The sequence below is a fragment of the Rhinolophus ferrumequinum genome, chromosome 6 (genome assembly GCF_004115265.2).
Source record: "Rhinolophus ferrumequinum isolate MPI-CBG mRhiFer1 chromosome 6, mRhiFer1_v1.p, whole genome shotgun sequence".
Lineage (NCBI taxonomy): Eukaryota > Metazoa > Chordata > Mammalia > Chiroptera > Rhinolophidae > Rhinolophus > Rhinolophus ferrumequinum.
In genome coordinates this window covers 40,653,317-40,672,089 of record NC_046289.1, presented here as the reverse complement: position 1 = coordinate 40,672,089, position 18,773 = coordinate 40,653,317, and the positions used below count along the sequence as shown (strand labels likewise).

The window sequence follows — 18,773 nt, the reverse complement described above, 5'->3', positions numbered from 1 at the left end:
TTATTTGATATTTTTTTACTGATTTTATTTCATCTGATTATTTCACTTGGGTCTCTAAAACCACATTATGAAATACCTTAATTATTTAAATTAGGGACAGATTAATTATCTCCAGTGTACAAACTCAAATTAATTTCATTATTAACTTGAGTTTTAAATTGATTAATCTTGGAGTGTTTAAGGAACCAAGTGATTTTTTTTTTATCCTTCAGGAGAAGGGAATATTTGATTTGATGAATCTCTCTCTATCACACCAATTATGCTAACAGGGCAAGAAATTTGCAAGAAAACTTTGGATAGATTTTATAAACCAGCCAGAAACCTGTGTGTCTGGGGCTTCTGGGGGAACAAATCTGTGAGTCATTGTAAAAAACAAACACATAATCACAGTGCATGTTGTTACCATGGTAATTAGGCCTGTCGGGTTGGCTTACTTATGTTCCTGCACAGCGAAGAAAAGGAGAGAAACTGAGAATTCAGAGCTTTGACTATCAGCTTCAATTATTGCAAGAGAGAGTATAGGGGATTCTTGAGAACATACTGGCACCGTCATCCTGAGTGGGAAGTGAAGAAACTCTGGCATCCTGCCTTTGTTATTGAATGTAGGTTAGCCATATTAGCGTTGAGTGCTGTGATTCACAGGGGAGAAAAGGACCATTTGGCATTCTCTTGGGAAGAAGGGGGAAAGGTATGTTTTTTATCTGATACATAATTACATGTAAGTCTCTGAGGTCTACCTGAGGTCTTGTGTACAAGTGCACAGGGCTTTAATGATCCCCTAAAAGGCACCAAATGCCACTGACATAACATTATTGCAAATTTAAAGGCTCCTCAGTACATTATGCTAATATGGTTAGAGACTGGTTTCAGTGAGGCCACTGTTTCAGATCTGATCCCCAAGTACACCAGGTATCTTTCCTGTGTTTTGTGGAGTAGATATCACTCTTTTATCTTGAACAGTCATCTTATAATGCAGTCCCCTTTGTCATAGAGGAGACCAAGGAGGTTATGTGAGCTCTGCCAAATCTGTTACCCCTCCAGGGGAAAGTAAAATCAAAGCATATGCTTGGCTGATGGACAGTTATTGGGCCAGCGAAATTATTATGAGAGTTATGATGCTATATGGAGAACAAACGATACCTTTAAACTAAAGGTTTAAGTTAGTGCACATACAAAACTTTTAAAGAATGTTTCTAAGTTTACTTTTAGAAGTCTAGGTATCCTCTTCAATGGATAAATATATAGTAGCCTCCCTTATCTGTGGGGGATACATTTTAAGACCCGCAGTGGATGCCTGAAACTGCAGATAGGACCTGGCCTATACTTACATACCTTTTCACTTATAGGAAGCACTTTACGTCTTCTCTTTGGCATATCTGAATCACCAGCATCACTACTCTTGTGCTTTGGGGCCATTATTAAGTAAAATAAGGGTGACTTGAACACGAGTTTTGGGATATACCATGACGATGGATCCGATAGTTGAGATGACTACTAAGAGATTAATGAGGTATATAGTGTATACACGGTGAATATGCTAAACAAAGGGGGTTGATTCACATTCCGGGCAGGATGGAGCGAGATGGTGCAAGATTCCATCATAATACTCAGAATGGCACTTAATTTAAAACGTCTGAGATGTTCATTTCTGGGTTTTTCCATTCAATATTGTTGAACCATAGTTTACCATAGGTAACTGAGAACATGGAAAGTGAAACCATGGTTAAGGGGGAACTACTGTAGTACATTGACTAGAGTTGTTGTTTTTTTAGAGTATTTCTCAAGCAGATTTCAAAGCAGATTTTATTTTGATTTAAACAACTTTCCCTTATTAAAATAAATTTTCAAATGGCTTTGAATAAAGTGCTATGGGGTGTGATTAAGTGTCATAAAAACTCAAGAGTTTGTGTGGAATTCATGCCCTGACATGTGATGTAATAACTACTTCTCGAAACTATAGATTTCATTTTTTTCCTCATATGTGGGAAGAAGGCACGTGTTACCCAAACTTCATTCTGTGCTATCTTAATTTTCTTAACATTAGTAAAAAAAGCTTAACTCAAAATTTTCTTTGTAAAAGAAATGATCGATGTAATTCGTGGTGATTATTGAAAATTTGAGAAATGCTAAATCGTAAAAAAAATAAGAGTGACCCCTTTCATTAATTAGGTTGTTGGTTGAACTGTATGTAAGAGACCTGATTTCACAGAGGCTGAGAAATGCTAGAAGTTATTGTCTTTCACAGAACAATCCACAAGTAGGTGGCCCAGGGCTGGTAAGAGAGCTCTGTTCCACAAGATCATCAAGGAACCCAGGCTTATATCACATTGTTCCATCATTCCTGGCATGTTTCCCTTGCTTTCTGGTCTAACAAGGCTTGCTGTAAGGCCCCTACTATAACCAGTAGGAAGGGAGAAAGTTGGAAAGGGGAAAGCATAACCCAAAATGTGCACATATCTCTTTTGCAGCCATCCCATTGAACTTTGACTCATGGCCATACACCTAGCAGCAAGGGAAGCTGGGAAAAGTAGTTATTCTTAACATGTATGTGCTAGTTATAATTCTATTATAAGCATGGAATAAGAAGAGAGCAGATATTGGGGCATATCTAGCAATTTCTGCTACTTCCATTATCCTATACAAAAGAGATACTGTTTACATTTTAATGTATCTTCTTCCAGTCCTTTTTTCTAGAAAAATATGTATCAGAAAGATTATTATAATATTTACTAAAAATATTATATATGGTATATTAGAAGAATATTGCACATGAAAAATACAGAAAATGTATTATAAAAATATGTAGTTGTAAATACATATATTAGAAACTCAGTTGAGCTTATACTATGCATAAAACTTTATATTTTTTTCTTTTCACTTTATATCTTGTGCATTTTTCCTTTCTTAAATTTTTTGTATTTATTGTTTTAAAGTTCCATTGTGTGGAATTTCTCTGTTTTATTTAATAGGTTGTATTTGATATTTAAGCTATTTTTAACACATTGGTAATAATTCTTCATCTACATTTTGCATTTTATTTTTTTTGATAAAGTCAAGGAGTGGCATCACTAAGACAGTTTGAAAACATATTTCACAATCTTGATAAATGATCCCAAACTGCTTTCCAGAGAGGTTGTGCTGATCTATGCTGTTGCCAACAATGTATGAGCATGCTAGACTCAGAGCACCCTTGGACAGGCTTATTTTGCAAGTCCCACTAATCATTGATATCCCTAGGGCTCGTTCTCTGAAAATAGGTTATTTTTGCCCTTGGCATTTTTTTTTCCTTTGCTGTTATTAATAATGAGATAATAGTTTTCTAATAACTTGGGCTCATTTAAAAACATATGATCCCCTAAAGTCATCTGGGAATATAATAGGTTGGGTTGAGATTGTAGCATATGTGCTAGTCTTAAGCAATGTGAGATCGTTAGAGACATGGATGTCCTTTTGGTTCTAGGACCCAATGTAAATTTGATTTCCACCGTTAGTCATAGTACTCTAGATGTGAGGTACCTCTTTGTTTTGAGACCCAACAAAATAGGAATGGTAAAGCACTCCCTGAGGTGGAGGCAATTCCCTTTGAGCTGGGTGCGGGATAGCTTTTCAGGAGTAAAGATGGTCCTGTACATAGGAACTTTCTTAGATATAAACCACACTTGGGCACTAGGCAAAATTAAGCCAAATCTGCTCAACATCCTCAGAGGTCATTAGTGCCTTGGGGTATAGGTGTCTTTTATTTATTTATTTTTGAATTTTTATTAAATTTATTGGGGTGGCATTGGTTAGTAAAATTACATAGACTTCAAGTGTAAAATTCTATAATACATCATCTATGTATTGCCTTGTGTGTTCACGACCCAGAGTCAGTTCTCCTTCCATCACCACATATTTGCCCTCTCCTACCATCCCCTCTCCCCCTTACTTTTAAACATCCTGCAGAAGTTTTGGATGCTAAAGATGTTTTTTATAATTACTAACTTGTCCAATCTTCCCTCTTAAAGTGCTAGATACACATAAATGGCACTCCAACTCTGCCCCTAACTTCTGGAGCAAGAGCGTGTTCTGTCTCTGCCACTTGGGTCCTGCTGGGAGCAAATCGAGTTAGGTCAGGAGGAAAGCTCGTTCTCATTCATCTCACTGGTAATAGCCTCTGCTTCCCACAGGATCCCAAGCCAACTTTGGGTTTTCATGTTTTCTTGCAGGTTGGGGAAACTCACAAAGAAAGGGACTCATATTTTCATAAATATATTTCTTAAAAGGAAAAGTTAACAAAATGTCTGCTTCTTGTTTCAGAAATATAAACCTGTTAGACCCTCCTGCTCTTAAAGCCATTTACCCATCACCACCAAACCCCAGTTACAGAAACATTCATTTGCTTGTTCAGCTCTTGTTGTATTGTGCTGTTTCTCCTTTTTCTAAACAACACATTTTCCTCTCTGCTTTCTTGACAGCCAGACCTGCCAGTGAGCCTCAGGCTTTGGGAACTGAAGGGGTAAGAATTCTGAAATATTTTCTTTTAGGATCTTCTTCAATCTAACCAGACCTTCAAGAAGAAAAAATATAACCTTTAGTGATGCTATAGATGAAAGCATTTAACATGTGATATTTATCAAACATTTGTAGAGTCTTTAGCAATACTGACATGGCTTCAGGATTTAAAGGGGGGAAAAATGGCTCTCCTTGAGAGTTAAAATCAGATTTCTCACCCAGATTTTTCCGTTTTCTTCTAAAAATTCGAGTTAGAGAGCCCTTAAGGTTGCTGCCTTAACAAAACATATTCCTATGGCACCAAACATGACTAATTGGTTGCAGCCTTTGAGGACATATCTTGTGAAAAAGAGATGTCAGGTAGATCAGAGATTAGATCAGAGAAGGGTATACCCTGTTCTTAACATATTGGTTGTAGACATTGTGAGGACTTTTCCAGCAGCAACAACAACAACAACAACAGAAGGTCAATTTATTGCTGGTTGGGTATCTTCTTGAAGAGGCTGACTTGGCTTTTGAAATTAGCTAAAGCCATTTGAATCTGGCTGTATATTTGAAAGGTCACCATATTGCTGAGAAAGGTGATGATGTGTTTGCTCTCCCCAACCAAGATACAGTTTCCTCTAATCAGTGACTGGGATTTTTATTCCCTCTTTTAAAATTTGACTTCCTTATGAAAAATTTCAAGCATATACCAAAATATAATAGAATAATATGATGAACTTCTATATCCCTATTCACTCAATTTCAACAATTATCAACTCGTGGCCAGTATTGTTTCACTGATACCCCCAGCAATTTCTCTTCTTTCCCCATTGAATTATATGACAGTGACTTGAAAATGGTTGTTGGATTTTTAATTGATTATTTACATTAGTGGTTACAGCAAAATGCTAATAAAAATGAAACTCACTTATAACCTGACTTAGTTTACTGGAGTTAGTCATTCATTCATTTATTCTTTTAGCAAATGTTTAATAATTGCTAGTATCAGAGCCTTCTTAGGATAAGAGAGCCCATTTTCCTCACCTCACATTTACGAGGTCCTCAAGTTTGGACTTTTGTCATCTCCAGATGGGGTTATCTATTGGACATACACTGACAAAATGAAAAGATGGTGGCACTCATCGCATAACTTTAATTGTTAAATGTAAACGTTTAGAATATGCCACAATTTTAAAAACTTGTTTTGACATTTTTTTTACTTCTTAATATACTGGGAACTTAAAAACATAAAACATTTTTTCCAACCTTCTGATGTACCTTCTTAATTTATCATAAATGTCTGTCCAGTTATTTGCCTCCCTTTCAACAATATAAGCTTTAAGAGAGCAGGAATAGTGTCTCTTGCTAACCATTTTTGCCTCCAGCATCTAGCAAGTTGTCTGGAACTTGTTATGTATTTCATACAACAGTTGAATGAATGAACAAATGGGTGAAGTCCTGGTTCTGGGAATATGAAGATGAAAAACACACAGGCCTCACCCCAGAGTTTCTCTGTCTCAAGGTCTGGAGAGAACCTTGCAAAAAAGAGGTCTCTGCAGTGAGTGCCCTGAGCAGAGTGCTCTGGGTGATAGAGGAGAGGACTAACTGGTGGGGAGTTTGGTGAGACGCTTGATGGACAAAGGGTCATTTGAGCTATGACAGGAACTACTAGCAGAAAAGTTAGGGAAAAGGCATTTTGGGAATAGAGAATCACGTGTGAAAGTACACAAAGGCCCCCAAAAGTGTGGTGGAACCTTTGGAAATTTACAGTGGCCGCGGTGTAGTTGGGAGGTAGCAGACAGAAAAGATGTGCCTTGAGAAGCAGACTGATGAAACATGGGTAGCTACCCTAAGTGCCAGGCTCAAGAGTGGGCTCTCGTTTGGGTGGGAAGTTAAAGAACGGCACATAATTCTTTTTAAGGATAATTCCTTAGGCTGCAGAGTAAAGGATACAGACGTGGAGCGAGACTAATGGAAGGGAAATCATAGAGGTCTTGGGTGTGGAAATGACCGGCCTGATATGGGAGATCTGATGGAAGTGCTGCCTAAAGACGAGATGTGAAGGAGCAAAAGACATCTAGAATAACCCCCAGATTTCTCTTTTGGGACATTAGATGGGTGGTGATAACTGGGCTACAAACACAGGAAGAGAGGATTCAAATCTGGGGAGTGGCCTCGTCCTAGTGGATAGGGCCAGTAGGCAGCTCACAGATGGGTACAGAGCAGTGGTTCCCAGTCCTACCTGCACATCAGAATATCCAAGGAAGCATTTCAAAACACACTGATATGCAGAACCTACCCAGACCAGGTGAATCCTAATCCCTGGGAGAGGGGCCTGAGCATCTGCAGTTTTTAAAAGCTCCCAGGTATTTTCATGTGCACCCAGAGTTGAGAATTCCAGATCTAAAGCTTATTAAAAGAAAGGCGTGTGTGTGTGTGTGTGTGTGTGTGTGTGTGTGTGTGTGTCTGCTTTTAAAATTATGGATAGTTTTTGCTACCCCATAATGAGTTTCTTTTGGAGTTCAGAACTTAATATCTTATAGATGAGGACTGAGCCATCCCTACATTGTACCAAATATTACTACTGATAAAGACTGTTTTATAAGTATTTGGTGTTCTTTGTCTGATATTTGTGTTGATTTCTTTCATAAATGTTCTCAAGTGGTTTAATCAATCCAAGCAGAATTTCTCAGTGGGGGCTGCAGGCATGTTGAATGGGACAGTTCTTCACTGTGCTTTCTATCCTGTCCTCGGCTCACATAAAGCCAATCGTGTCTTCCAGCCGTTGTGATATCCAGATGGCCCTAGGGAGACATTGAGAACTACTGTGTCCTAGTATACAACTTTAAAGAGGTTATTTGGCATTTCCCTCTCTCACCTAAAAGCACTTTTGCTTCATACAAAATTACTAGTTTTAGGTATGCTCAGTCGTTATTATGTAAGTGGTCTTTGTGCTAACAAACTAAAGAAAGAAACTAAAAAAATAGATGTGCAAAAGAAAGTATTGTTTTGCACTGTGGGAAGGATTTTGAGCATATTTGTTCTAATATTAAATCTATTTTTTCATGGCTATACAGAGAAGCAAATTAAACATTAATGGTCAAATACGGGGGTTTAAAGCAAAATACTACTTCAGGCATCATACAAATTGAATAGCAGTGGTGATGAAGGATGTATCCATTTCCTATTGCTGCTATAACAAATTGTCACAAACCTAATGGTAGAAAACAAGACAAGTTTACTATTTTCCAGTCCTTCAGGTTAGTTTTTGTAGTCATCTCGCTGGGCTAAAAGCAAAGTATCAACAGAGCTGCAGTTCCTTTCTGGAGGCTCCAGGGACTTTTCTTTGACTTTGATGGCTACTAGAGTTCCCTTTCCTCCACCTTCAAAGGCAACATCGTTGCATATCTGTGTGTCTTTCAACCGTAATTACATTTAGTTCTGAACTCATCCAGGAAAGCTGCTTTGATTTTAAGGATCCGTCTGATAAGATTTGATACACCTGAATCATCTAGGATACTCTCCCCCTCTCAGATTCCTTAATCTAATCAATCACACCTTCAACATCTCTGTATCCATGGAAGGTTGCATATTGACAGGTTCCAGGGATTAAGGACCTATTTGGGGGCTATTATTCTGCCTACGCCAAAGTAAAAGAGATTGTTTCAATCTCTTTAAAAGGTAGAAATGCCTCAGGTAGCAGAGATAAGATTGTCTAACATTTTATTGTTTGGCTAGAGAAGGTTTAGGGTTCCTAAGCTGATGAAGCAAGTTCTTGTCTTGACTCTGCAAATCCTGTTTTATAGACACAGGCACTGAAGGTTTTTGGTTTTTTGGAGTATTTGGCTTTGGATCAAGTGGACAGGTTGAAGTCCAACGGCACCTTTCTTGGCCAGACTTTCTGGTACTACGGGTGTGGACTCTGGAGAGTATGCTGCTTTTGGCATTTCTCCAACTCTGGAAAGTTTGCCTTTCGTGTGCAGGTTCCAAGGTCTTTGAATAGCACCAAAGAAATGTGAGATTTTTATTTTATGCTGTTATGTCTGCCTGTCATATTATACTTTATTTATTGGGCTCTAAAATGTGGAAATTGAAGGGAAAATATAATATTTCAGAAGCTCACTATAGTGGTATCTACTATATCTGATTTCTAGGTCTGGTTTAATTTCCTCCATACCTTAGGAGGTCATCCCCACAAAGTAAGAAAGCATTTCTTGCCTAGTGAATGAAATAGATCACTGGGTTATTTTTTGAAAACCATCTCTGGCATAGAATATAGCCGGAAATTTTTGATGGCCATTTAAATTTTTCAGCCGTTTTTGTAGCAAGTCCCTTTTCTATCCTCTTCTAGACACCTCAGCAATGCAGATCCAAAGGCCCTACCTAGCATTAGCAATAGAGTAACAAACCATCCTGATTTATCTAAGACAGAGGTATTTCCTGGCACATGGGAACTTCAGGGCTGAAACTAAGAGAATCCTGGGACAAATCAGGACAGGTGGTCACTGCAGCTGTCTAACAATGGAAAATGGCTGTCATGTTGAATTAAAATGGTAATTTTGATTGAATTAAATAATGACAGTAACCCTCAGGGTTTGGGTTGAAGATAGGGGTGAGTCTAACTCGTGGAAAATTTGTATCCACATATACATGTTTGCCCAAACCAACTTAAAACAAACAAACAAACAAAAAAACTAAAACCTAAGAACCAGCAACATTTATGAAATATTCCATTTCATAGTTTGCCCTTTCAATTCTCCAGTGTTACCTGCATGCGCCTGCATAATGCTCTGACAATCACAGCTTCAATGACTTTGTTATTGAGGTGACCACAGGACCTTATGCATCGTTTTTAGCATATTAGTATGTATGGAAACTCTAAAACCCAAGTTTGCCACGCAATACGGAGCTCTCTCAGCTTGAATCCCGCCTTTTGTATAACAAAATTGAACTTTTCCCCCAAGAGATGGCACAGACTGTTCATTCAGGAATAGATAAGTATTAAGAAGACTATCTTGAATGCCCAAGAGGAAGGGATTGGAGTGGATCATGTCTTGGAGTCTTATCCAGCTCTAAGAACGTGGGGCTTCCTGATCTCCCAGGGGTAGAACATGAGCTGCTTACCCTGATGTAAGGAGCTGCATCTGGGTAAAGACTCTTGCTCAGCCCTTCCTCCCGGCTTCCCTGATTCCCTGCCCTGTGTCATCCATTGCAAAGCCATACTGAGAAAATGGGAACACTGAAGCTCCTATTCTCATCCCTTTCATTTCTGTGACCTGCATTTGGAAAGTTTTGTTCTCTAAGCCACTGGGACTAAGCAAAGAGAACTATAAATGTACTTGAAAGAAAAATAAATTAGCTGTCCCCAGAATAGACATTTGACACTTAGAAGCCAGGTCATTTATTTATCTATTTATTTATCTATCTGTTTATTTACTTATTTGCTTGTTTGTTTAAATATATTATATTTAATTGTTCCCTATCTTCCAAACTGTCCTAGTTGTTGATAGGTACAAAGAATGCTTTTTCAATTCTTTTTCTTTTTTTTTAGTCAAAAAAAAAATTGCACATTACCAATCATGGAGGTAGGATGTGAGTTTCTGACAAGGATAGGTCTTGGATAGAACTGTGAATTATTTTCATATTCTCCTCAATCCCCTTTGGGGATCCTTCCTTCTAGGACTGCTGATCTTGGTTTCATTTTGTTAAGGCCAGCCTCACTTTAGCTTCAAACCTCTGCTGTTTTTTTGTGAATCAAACAAGTTCTGGCAGAAATGAAAGGAGGTCAAATCATTATGCTGTCGTTTAAACTCAGATTCTTTTATTCTTTTCCAAAGAAAAATCGGAAAGTAAATATAAATAAGAGATCCAAATGACTCTTCTGGGTACAGTGTTTCTTTGGGAGTAATACAAATGTCTTGGAACTAGACAGGTGATGGCCGCACAATATTGTGAGTGCACTAAATGGCATTAACTTGTACACATTGAAATGGTTGATGGTTAATTTTATGTTACGTGAATTTTCCCTCAATTAAAAAAATGTCACGTGAACTTTAAGAGATTAAAAAAAAAAGACTGCTTCTTTTTATCTTAAAATTCTGGAAGAAATCTGCATCCATTTTAATTTCTAGACCAAAATTGTTGTTCTATCTTGTCTCATTACTGGGATATTTAGACTTAAAAGTGCCTGCCGGGCAGAACTAATAAGGAAATCTCAAGGGGGTAAAGGAGGGACATCTCTGAGAGTTAAAAAGTAGTTGTTTATTATTAAGATGCATAGTTTTTGTTACTAGATTATAGAGTGGCCTAAACTTCGCAAAGTTGATCACAATAAAAATTTGTCTGTTAAGTTTAGCAGTTTAAGATACTGGACTTTCTTCCCACTGTCGTGAGATAGAAGTTGTATCAACAAGGCTGGAAAGATTTTTAATATCCTATAGTAGCAGACTGAAATTGGATATGATAAAACAGGAAGTCCAGCTGTGGTAACTTTAATGAAATGTGAGTAGGGGAACAAATTTCACATATAGAAATGTCTTTTATTAAAATAGCTCCTTAGACACCCCCAAGGGCTGTCACCTGATCAGAGTCTGATGGGAGCTCGTTTTAAGGGATAACTGCATGGGGTTTCATACACAATCCTTGGTTTGATGATGCAACTTTAAGGTTTTTAATTCCTTCTAGATTGAGAGACAATCATTTTGACCTTTCTACAGAGATGTAACTAGGCAACCAGTATAGCACTTAGCCAGTACATAGCATCCAAACTTCATAGCTATTGCATCATTTGAAAAAATCCTATTTAAATCTTTCTTTTAGCTTTGGCATATGCTGCCATGTAACCTTTCATTTCTTAGAAATATCATGCAACCCCCAGCTATAAAATTGAAAGGTTCCTAGAAGCCCAGGATCCTCTGATATTAATAAGGCAGCGTGCTTACAAGAGCCGCGGTTAACAGAGTTGAGAGGTAGCCACATGCACTGTGCTTTATAATTGGGAATTAAGAAAGGAGGTTTCATTTTTGGTGTGTGAAGGTATAACAGTTTAAAACCATATCCTCGGCAGGTGGTAATGAGCGTTCCTCACCATGTGATTAATGAAAACATGCATTCACAGAGATGAAACCTGGCTTTTATTCTAGTGCAGCTTATTTTACTTTGCTGGGTATACGGCAACTAAAAATTCCTAGTGTGATCAACAAACAAGAATTTATTGAAAGCTTTAATGTGTCAGACACTATACTGGGTATATACCATATTCCTTTTCTGTGATAACCATGCTTTTATATTTTTCATTAGTTCTTTTTTAATTATGAAAAGAATATATGTATGAGATTTTTAAAAATTCAAGTAGTAGAAGAATAAATGAAAACTAGAAGTTTCTTTTCAAACACCAACTTCTAGCCCCGCTCCCTGGAGGTAACCACTGTGAATAGTTTCTTGTGTGTCTTCCAGAAGTTTTCCATCTCCTGGTTAATCTGTATTGCAAAGGTGACCATGATAAATGCCATTAAACCATCTGTTCATAAGCTACTCTTCTGGACTACATCGTTTAATTTTGAGACACTACTTGACACTTCTTTTTGAAATATGCCTTTTAAAACTGAAAGAGTAAAAATGTTAGAACCAAAGTGATGCTATTAGAAGACTGGTGGTAGAGAGGACTGTAACTGAAGAATGTCAACGTGTAATTTTAGCCTCTGTAAAATTTACATACAGAACTTCAGTTATAAACCTTAAGGTAGTTCTTTATAATTTTCTAAGTCATCTGGAGTACATTATCTCCCTTTATCCTTTTGGTGACCCCGTGACGCAGGAATTGTTTACTTTAATTTGCAAAGGAGGAAGTTGTGGTTCCCAGGGGTTAAGTAACTTGCCCATGAGCACAGCTGAAGAGTGATAGGATCACGACTAGAACATGAGCCTCTTCCAAGTTTTAGTCTTGAACCAGACCACACTGGTAACTGTGGGGAAGAGAGAGGCACAGAAACCCCTTCGTGCCTCCTACAGTGACAGGCTGTGAAGGGGGAAGGGTGCTGGGCTTGCAGCCTGACGATCGGTTATGAAATTGTTCTGGTTCTGTCTCTTGGGCAAATTATTTCATACAGTACATACAAATTAGGGTGGCTGACTCTCTGCTTAAAATTTCCTCACTGGCTCTTCCTATTCCTGTTTTGTGTGTTTGTTTGGGTAATACTGGCCACAGAAGTGGGACTTGACCCATACTGGGGAAGCCATAGTATTTCAACCCAGACCATAGGAGCTGGCTCAAAGGGTGAACATGCAACCTAGGAGGGGCCAATAGGTTCTTCCTCTGGAATTTTCCAACTCAAGTTGAGGGAGGAGAGGTCCCATCCTTTCTTAGTCTCTGTTTTAGTCTACTGAGAGAATGAAGTTCCATGCATGGGGGCAGGGGTGAGGGAAGCAAAAGAGAGAGACAAACAGATAGATAGATAAATGGAAAGAATGAGAGCATAGTAACAATTAGAATCTATGAATCCAGTTGATGTGAGCTAATACATTTTCATTTTGTTTTGCGTAAGCTAATTCAAGTTGCTACTAAAAGAGTCCTGATATCTCCAGGCCGTAGTTACAGCATCTATAAAATGGGAATTATAATGTTTGCTCTGACTGTATCTGAACTACAGTAGTCCTCCATTATCCACCGGGGTACGTTCCAAGCCCCCCCAGTGGGTTCCTGAAACCTCAGATAGTACTGAACCCTATATATACTATGTTTTTTCCTATACATACATATGATAAAGTTTAATTTATAAATTAGGAGATTAACAGCAGTAACTAATAATAAAAAAAGAATAATTATAACAATATCGTGTAATAGAAGTTATGTGACTGTGATTTTTCTCTCTCAAAGTACCGTATTGAGTTCCTCCTTCTTACTGTGATGATGTGAGATGATACAATGTCTATGTGATAAGATGAAGTGAGGTGAATGACGCAGCATTGTGATGTAGTGTTAGGCTATTACCGTGTTTCTCCGAAAATAAGACCTCACCGGAAAATAAGCCCTAGCATGATTTATCAGGATGACATCCTCTGAACATAAACCCTAATGCATCTTTTGGAGCAAAAATTAATGTAAGACCTGGTCTTGTTTTCGGGGAAACATAAGGGCTACTTGAACAAAGCACTGTGGTACTGTGACAGTCTGATCTGATAAGCAAGACAGCTATTAAGTGACTAACGGGCAGGTAGTGTAGAGGATGGATCCACTGGACAAGGAGTGATTCATGTCCCGGGTGGGACAGAACTGGATGGCATGAGATTTCATCATGTTACTCAGAACAGCATGCAATTTAAAATGTACGAATTGTTTATTCATGGAATTTTCCATTTAATATTTTCAGCTGCAGTTAGTTGACTGAGGGTAACTGAAACAGCAGAAATTGATACCGCGGATATGGGGGGACTACTGCACTGTAAAGATTAGTTGAGATAAAGAATAGGAAAGCACTTTGTAAATTGTAAAATGCAGTATAAATACAAGATAGTATTATTCATTGATACATTGCATTGAGTTAGGAAAAGTTGAAAGAATGAAATTACCACTCATTTAGAAAATGAGAAGTGAGAGCTTTGTAAGAGCCATCTGGTGTTATGCAGAATTAAGTGGAAGCTGCCAGAGTTCTTTTGATATCTCCTTTCAAATACTCTTAAGTCCTTATAGATATTCACAGTGAATACAAGGATAGCTATTACCTTGCTGACTCAGGTTAATTCAATGAATTTCTCTTTTCAATTTGTAGCCCTAATCTATGGCAAACACACACACACACACACACACACACACACACACACACTCACACACACACACATGCACACTGAAACCAAGCAAAAACAAAGCACCGTGTTAATATTTCAACATTTTAGCTTTTTCACTTCAAAGAGCTTTACAGTTGCATGCTAAATGACATTTTGGCTTCATCAGAGAAAAATCATCAAAGAAAATCTACCTTCAAGTTACTATTCTAATTATACTTCACTGGGAATGATATATTCTGGGAATGGGACGTTCGTTGTTTGTGGCTTAGATGGGATCCGTCTTTTTCCTTAAAGGACTTATATCTTTGATATAAGCTCTAACCAATAAAAATTTACTTGAGATTATAACTTATGCATGACACAGGAAACATCGCTTCACTTTTATAGCTTTTTTTTTTTTTTTTTACTACATATGAAATACCTTTTAATGAGGGAAAACAGATGGCAACTCTGAAATCTGTTCTCTCTCTTAGATTTGCCATTCAGGCAGTTTTTGGTGTAGCAAACATCCCTTTCTTTATGTATGATCATTAGAACCCCAAAAGTGGTGTCAAGTCTCAATCCAGGGAGAATAACATGCAAAAAGGTTGAAGGCACCATGGAGCTAGGATTTGTAAGCATGGAGAAGCATAATACAGCAATGTGAAAATGTTTTACATCTCTCACATTTTAAAATATGAGAAAAGAATCCACCACCTATACTGTTCTGGGAAGTCTATCTGAATATGCCTTTACCTTACACAGTCTTCAGTGCAGTAAGCTTGAGTCAGTGCTGTTGGACCACTCCACTCCACACCTCCCCTGGCCATTGTTTGTCTTTGCCTGGGCGTGATATCAGCCCCACGAATGGCAGTGTTTTCATATCAGCTGAGGACCTGGAATAAGTCAATTTTGTAAATAGCCCTCAGAAAATGTCAGCTGTATTGGAAGCAACTGACATCCTCAAATTTATTCATTTTAGGAGAGCTTAATAAAGAGAATATTGACAAGGATGTGGGCAGAGTATAGGGAAACGGCAAGGGACAATGCATGTCTCCAGGGCTCCTTTACCACCTGTTGGCCTGAAGGGACCAGGACTGGGAGGAGAAGATCTCCTGAGTGGAGATGTGGCCTCCAGGAAAGGGGTGTAGCCAGATCATAATGACCCCCCCAGGCAGGGATCCCAGGATGCAAATACCCTGAAATGATTCTTGTCTCCCTCTGATCGGCTCGTGCTCCCCATTGACCGAACCCAACCGGAAGAGGAAGCAGAAGGAAGCCTGCTGCTGAGTCCATGCAGTTTAGTCTCCTCGGGCCTTGAGATGGGTGGAGCAGGATGGAGGATGGCAAATTCGAACATATAATGTCCAGCACAGTTAACCTTCATTATGAAAGTCTTGCATGAAAGAAAGCACTGTTTCCTCCCCAAATCGAGGTATCTTAACAAAAAATTGTTTTAACCAACTTTCACTTTTTCATTCATTTTACTTAATCCAGGTCATAGCCCATGTTCAAATGGGCCCCAATACAGTGCTAGCATTTGGATGGAGTTCAGTGGTTTGCATGGTGAAAGGTCATCTAAAGGAGGGAAACACCCCTGTGGTTGTCCTAGTCAGAGATGCGATGACAACCTCAACATAAAGGTCAAGTTTGGTGGAAGGGGCAGCAAAAAGTAGGTAGACACCTCAGCAACCCGGAATGATCCACACTGTTGGGCCTCCCATAATCAAAGGAGTGACTGTTGCCCCAAAGGAGTACAATGCAAAGCTGGTGGGTTGAGTAGCCAGTTTTTTGTTTTCTTCAGTTGCTTTTAATCTTACACAAATTATTTTCAGTCCTGGGACCCAGGGACCTGGTTACTTACCTTGATCTAATCCAGATTAACCACTCTGATTCACTGAAGTTGAATAAATCAACTGAATCGGACAAATCCACATAGTTGGAGAAGTGTTTGTGGCAGCATACGATGGCAGGCAAAATAAAATAAATTTCGAATACCACCCTAAAGCATCAACCTCTTCTATGGACCAGAAAATTCCCTGACTTGGGAAATACGGGGACCCAGGATTCCAGAAAAAAAGAGTCGGGTCTGGAATAGGAACAGTGAGAGGCACTGTGGTATGGTGCAAAGAACGTGGATTTGGAGATGAAGAGTAAGAGATCTCGGCTTAGTACTGACTGCATCTGCCTTGGAAAATTACTGCACTCTCTCAATCTCAAATTCCTTATGTGTCAAATGAGAATAATTTGAGTTGTTCCAAAATGAATTGAAACGTTATATTCAAAAGGAAGGGACTGTTTTCCACCCAGCAGTCATTCAAATACTTCGGAAGGTAGGGGTATACTCATTTTTTAAAAAACATTGTTCCTTAATAGCTTTATTGAGGTATAATTGATGAACAGTATAATTGACATACACTAATGCATATTTAAAGTTGATGAATTTTAACTGCATAAACCCATGAAACCATTGCTACGATCAAGATAATGCACATCTCCATCCAAAGTTTCCTCATGCTCAGTAACAGTGTCTCCTTCCCAATCCTATCTTCAGGCAACCACTGGTCTGCTTTCTGTCACTCTAGAGGAGTTTGCATTTTCTAGAATTTTATATAAATGCAGTCATATATTATATATTAATTTTTGTCTGGCTTCTTTTGCTCAGCATAATTGTATGGAGATACACCCATGTTGTATGTATTAATAGTTTATTCCTTTTATTACTGAGTAGTATTCTATTGGATTGGTTTACCACAGTTTATCTGCTCACCTATTGGAGGATATAATCAATTATGTTTTAATTCAGTTTCCCTTCTTCTTTCCTCATAAATAGCATAAGAAAATTTTTTCACATAGTCCATGTTACCACAGCTGACATTTTCATCATATCCTCCAGGAGTAGCACAGTTTACAAGAATTAGGTATAAATGCAGATATAACAGTAATTGTGTTTATTAATCCCTGGCTTAGATTGAACTCTGAGCTGAAATTCAGTTCATTCTGCTTCCTAAGCTTTCTTTTGTTCTTGACCATACATAAGCAACCTGGAGGAAACAACTCAAATGTCCATAAGTGATGAAATTATGGTGTACCTCTACAATAGAATATTATTTAGCATACGAAGGAATGAAATACTGATTCAGGCTTGCAACGTTAATGAACCTTTAAAACCTTATGCTAAGTGAAGTAACCCTGACACAACAGGTCATGTGTTATATGTTTTCATTTCTTGAAATGTCCAGAACAGGCAAATCCATAGAGACAGAAAGTAGATTAGTAGCTGCAGAGGCTGGAGGGAGAGGGGGAAAGGGGGGTGACTGCTAAAGGGTGTGGTGGGTTTTGGGGGTGATGAAAGTGTTCTGGAATTTGGTAGTGATGATAGATGCACAACTCTGTGAATATTCTAAAAATCACTAAATTGTGCACTTTAAAAGACTGAATTTTACAGCATGTGTATTTCAATAAGGCTATTATGTTTGAAAAGCAATCTGTAAAACTTTGGGTAAAAACATTCAAGAGTAGCAATTAATTTAATTTCTCTTTTTTCTTCTTCTTCCTTTTTTTTTTTTTTTTTTTTGTTGTATGCTAAAAGGAAAACTTAAAGCTGTTTACCTCATTGATCCGCTGCACCTGCATTTTCAGGTCCTGAGCACAAAGTGAAACTTGGCCAGCGTTAGAAAGTAAAAATGTCACATCTGCAAATAAGTCATATTTTGGGAGGTAGTACTGTAATGATGTTGTTTTGCTTTACTTGAGATGATAAAGGTCCTGTAGCTACCTTGACTTTTTGTCTTTTCCTTTCCTTTTAAAAATAACATGCATTCACCCCTGCCTCTAGCCTTAGTTAGTTAAATTAGATACAGGACTAAATTAGATTATTTACCAAACTCCTAGCAGCAGTAGATAGAATAGAGTAAGTTAAGTAGAAGTCCAAATACTCAAAATAATCCTTGGAAAGGAAAAGAAACTAGTAGCTCAGAATTAGTAGTCATTCCGTTGGACGTAGGACTTTGGTTTCAAGCAGCTGTAGAGGATGGGAATAAGGACAGACTTCCGCCCTTTCTAATTGTCTTCCTTCACCTGGTGAAATACCGCCTTATTTAGAATGCTTTTAGTTGCTCAACTGCTGTGAATCAGGACCAACATTGTCATAACTGGAAACAGAGCTCCACCTGGTCTACTCTCAAGAAATCAGTGTTTCCTGAGGACTCAGCGTTTGTCCTTGAGAAAGGCTTTTTTTTCCTACTCTGGAAAAAATTACTAGCCATAGTTTGAGTTTTGGTGTCATTTAGTTTTAATCATGAAGTGGTGAGAGGTATTAACCTAGGATGAAAACAAAACCCATGTTAACTCTACTCAGAAATGTTACCTTTGCTTTTTGTTATGATTTAGCATATAGAAGTTTCTACAAGTGACTTAAAAATTTTTAAGTCAGTGCATGTATTTATCTGAGGGTTTTCTGTAGTATATTCTCTCCAGCTCCTGGTGCACTACACAAAATTGCATAGGAAAACTTTCTCTTTTATCCTGTCCCT

General features: G+C 38.1%; 1 protein-coding gene across 3 annotated transcripts in view; it reads left to right on the top strand.

Moving 5' to 3' along the window:
* The window catches only part of GNG2 (G protein subunit gamma 2), a 109,680-nt gene that overhangs the window by 13,616 nt on the left and 77,291 nt on the right, over window positions 1-18,773 (top strand). Inside the window, exon 2 of one of the 3 annotated variants that reach the window (XM_033109066.1) lies at window positions 4,459-4,495. The exons of 1 other annotated variant lie outside the window; for it this stretch is intronic. The gene's annotated coding sequence lies outside the window, so the exon portion shown is untranslated. Of the gene's footprint in view, window positions 1-4,454; window positions 4,496-18,773 lie in introns of all 3 variants that reach the window. One more of the 3 variants, XM_033109065.1, reaches the window with a different exon arrangement.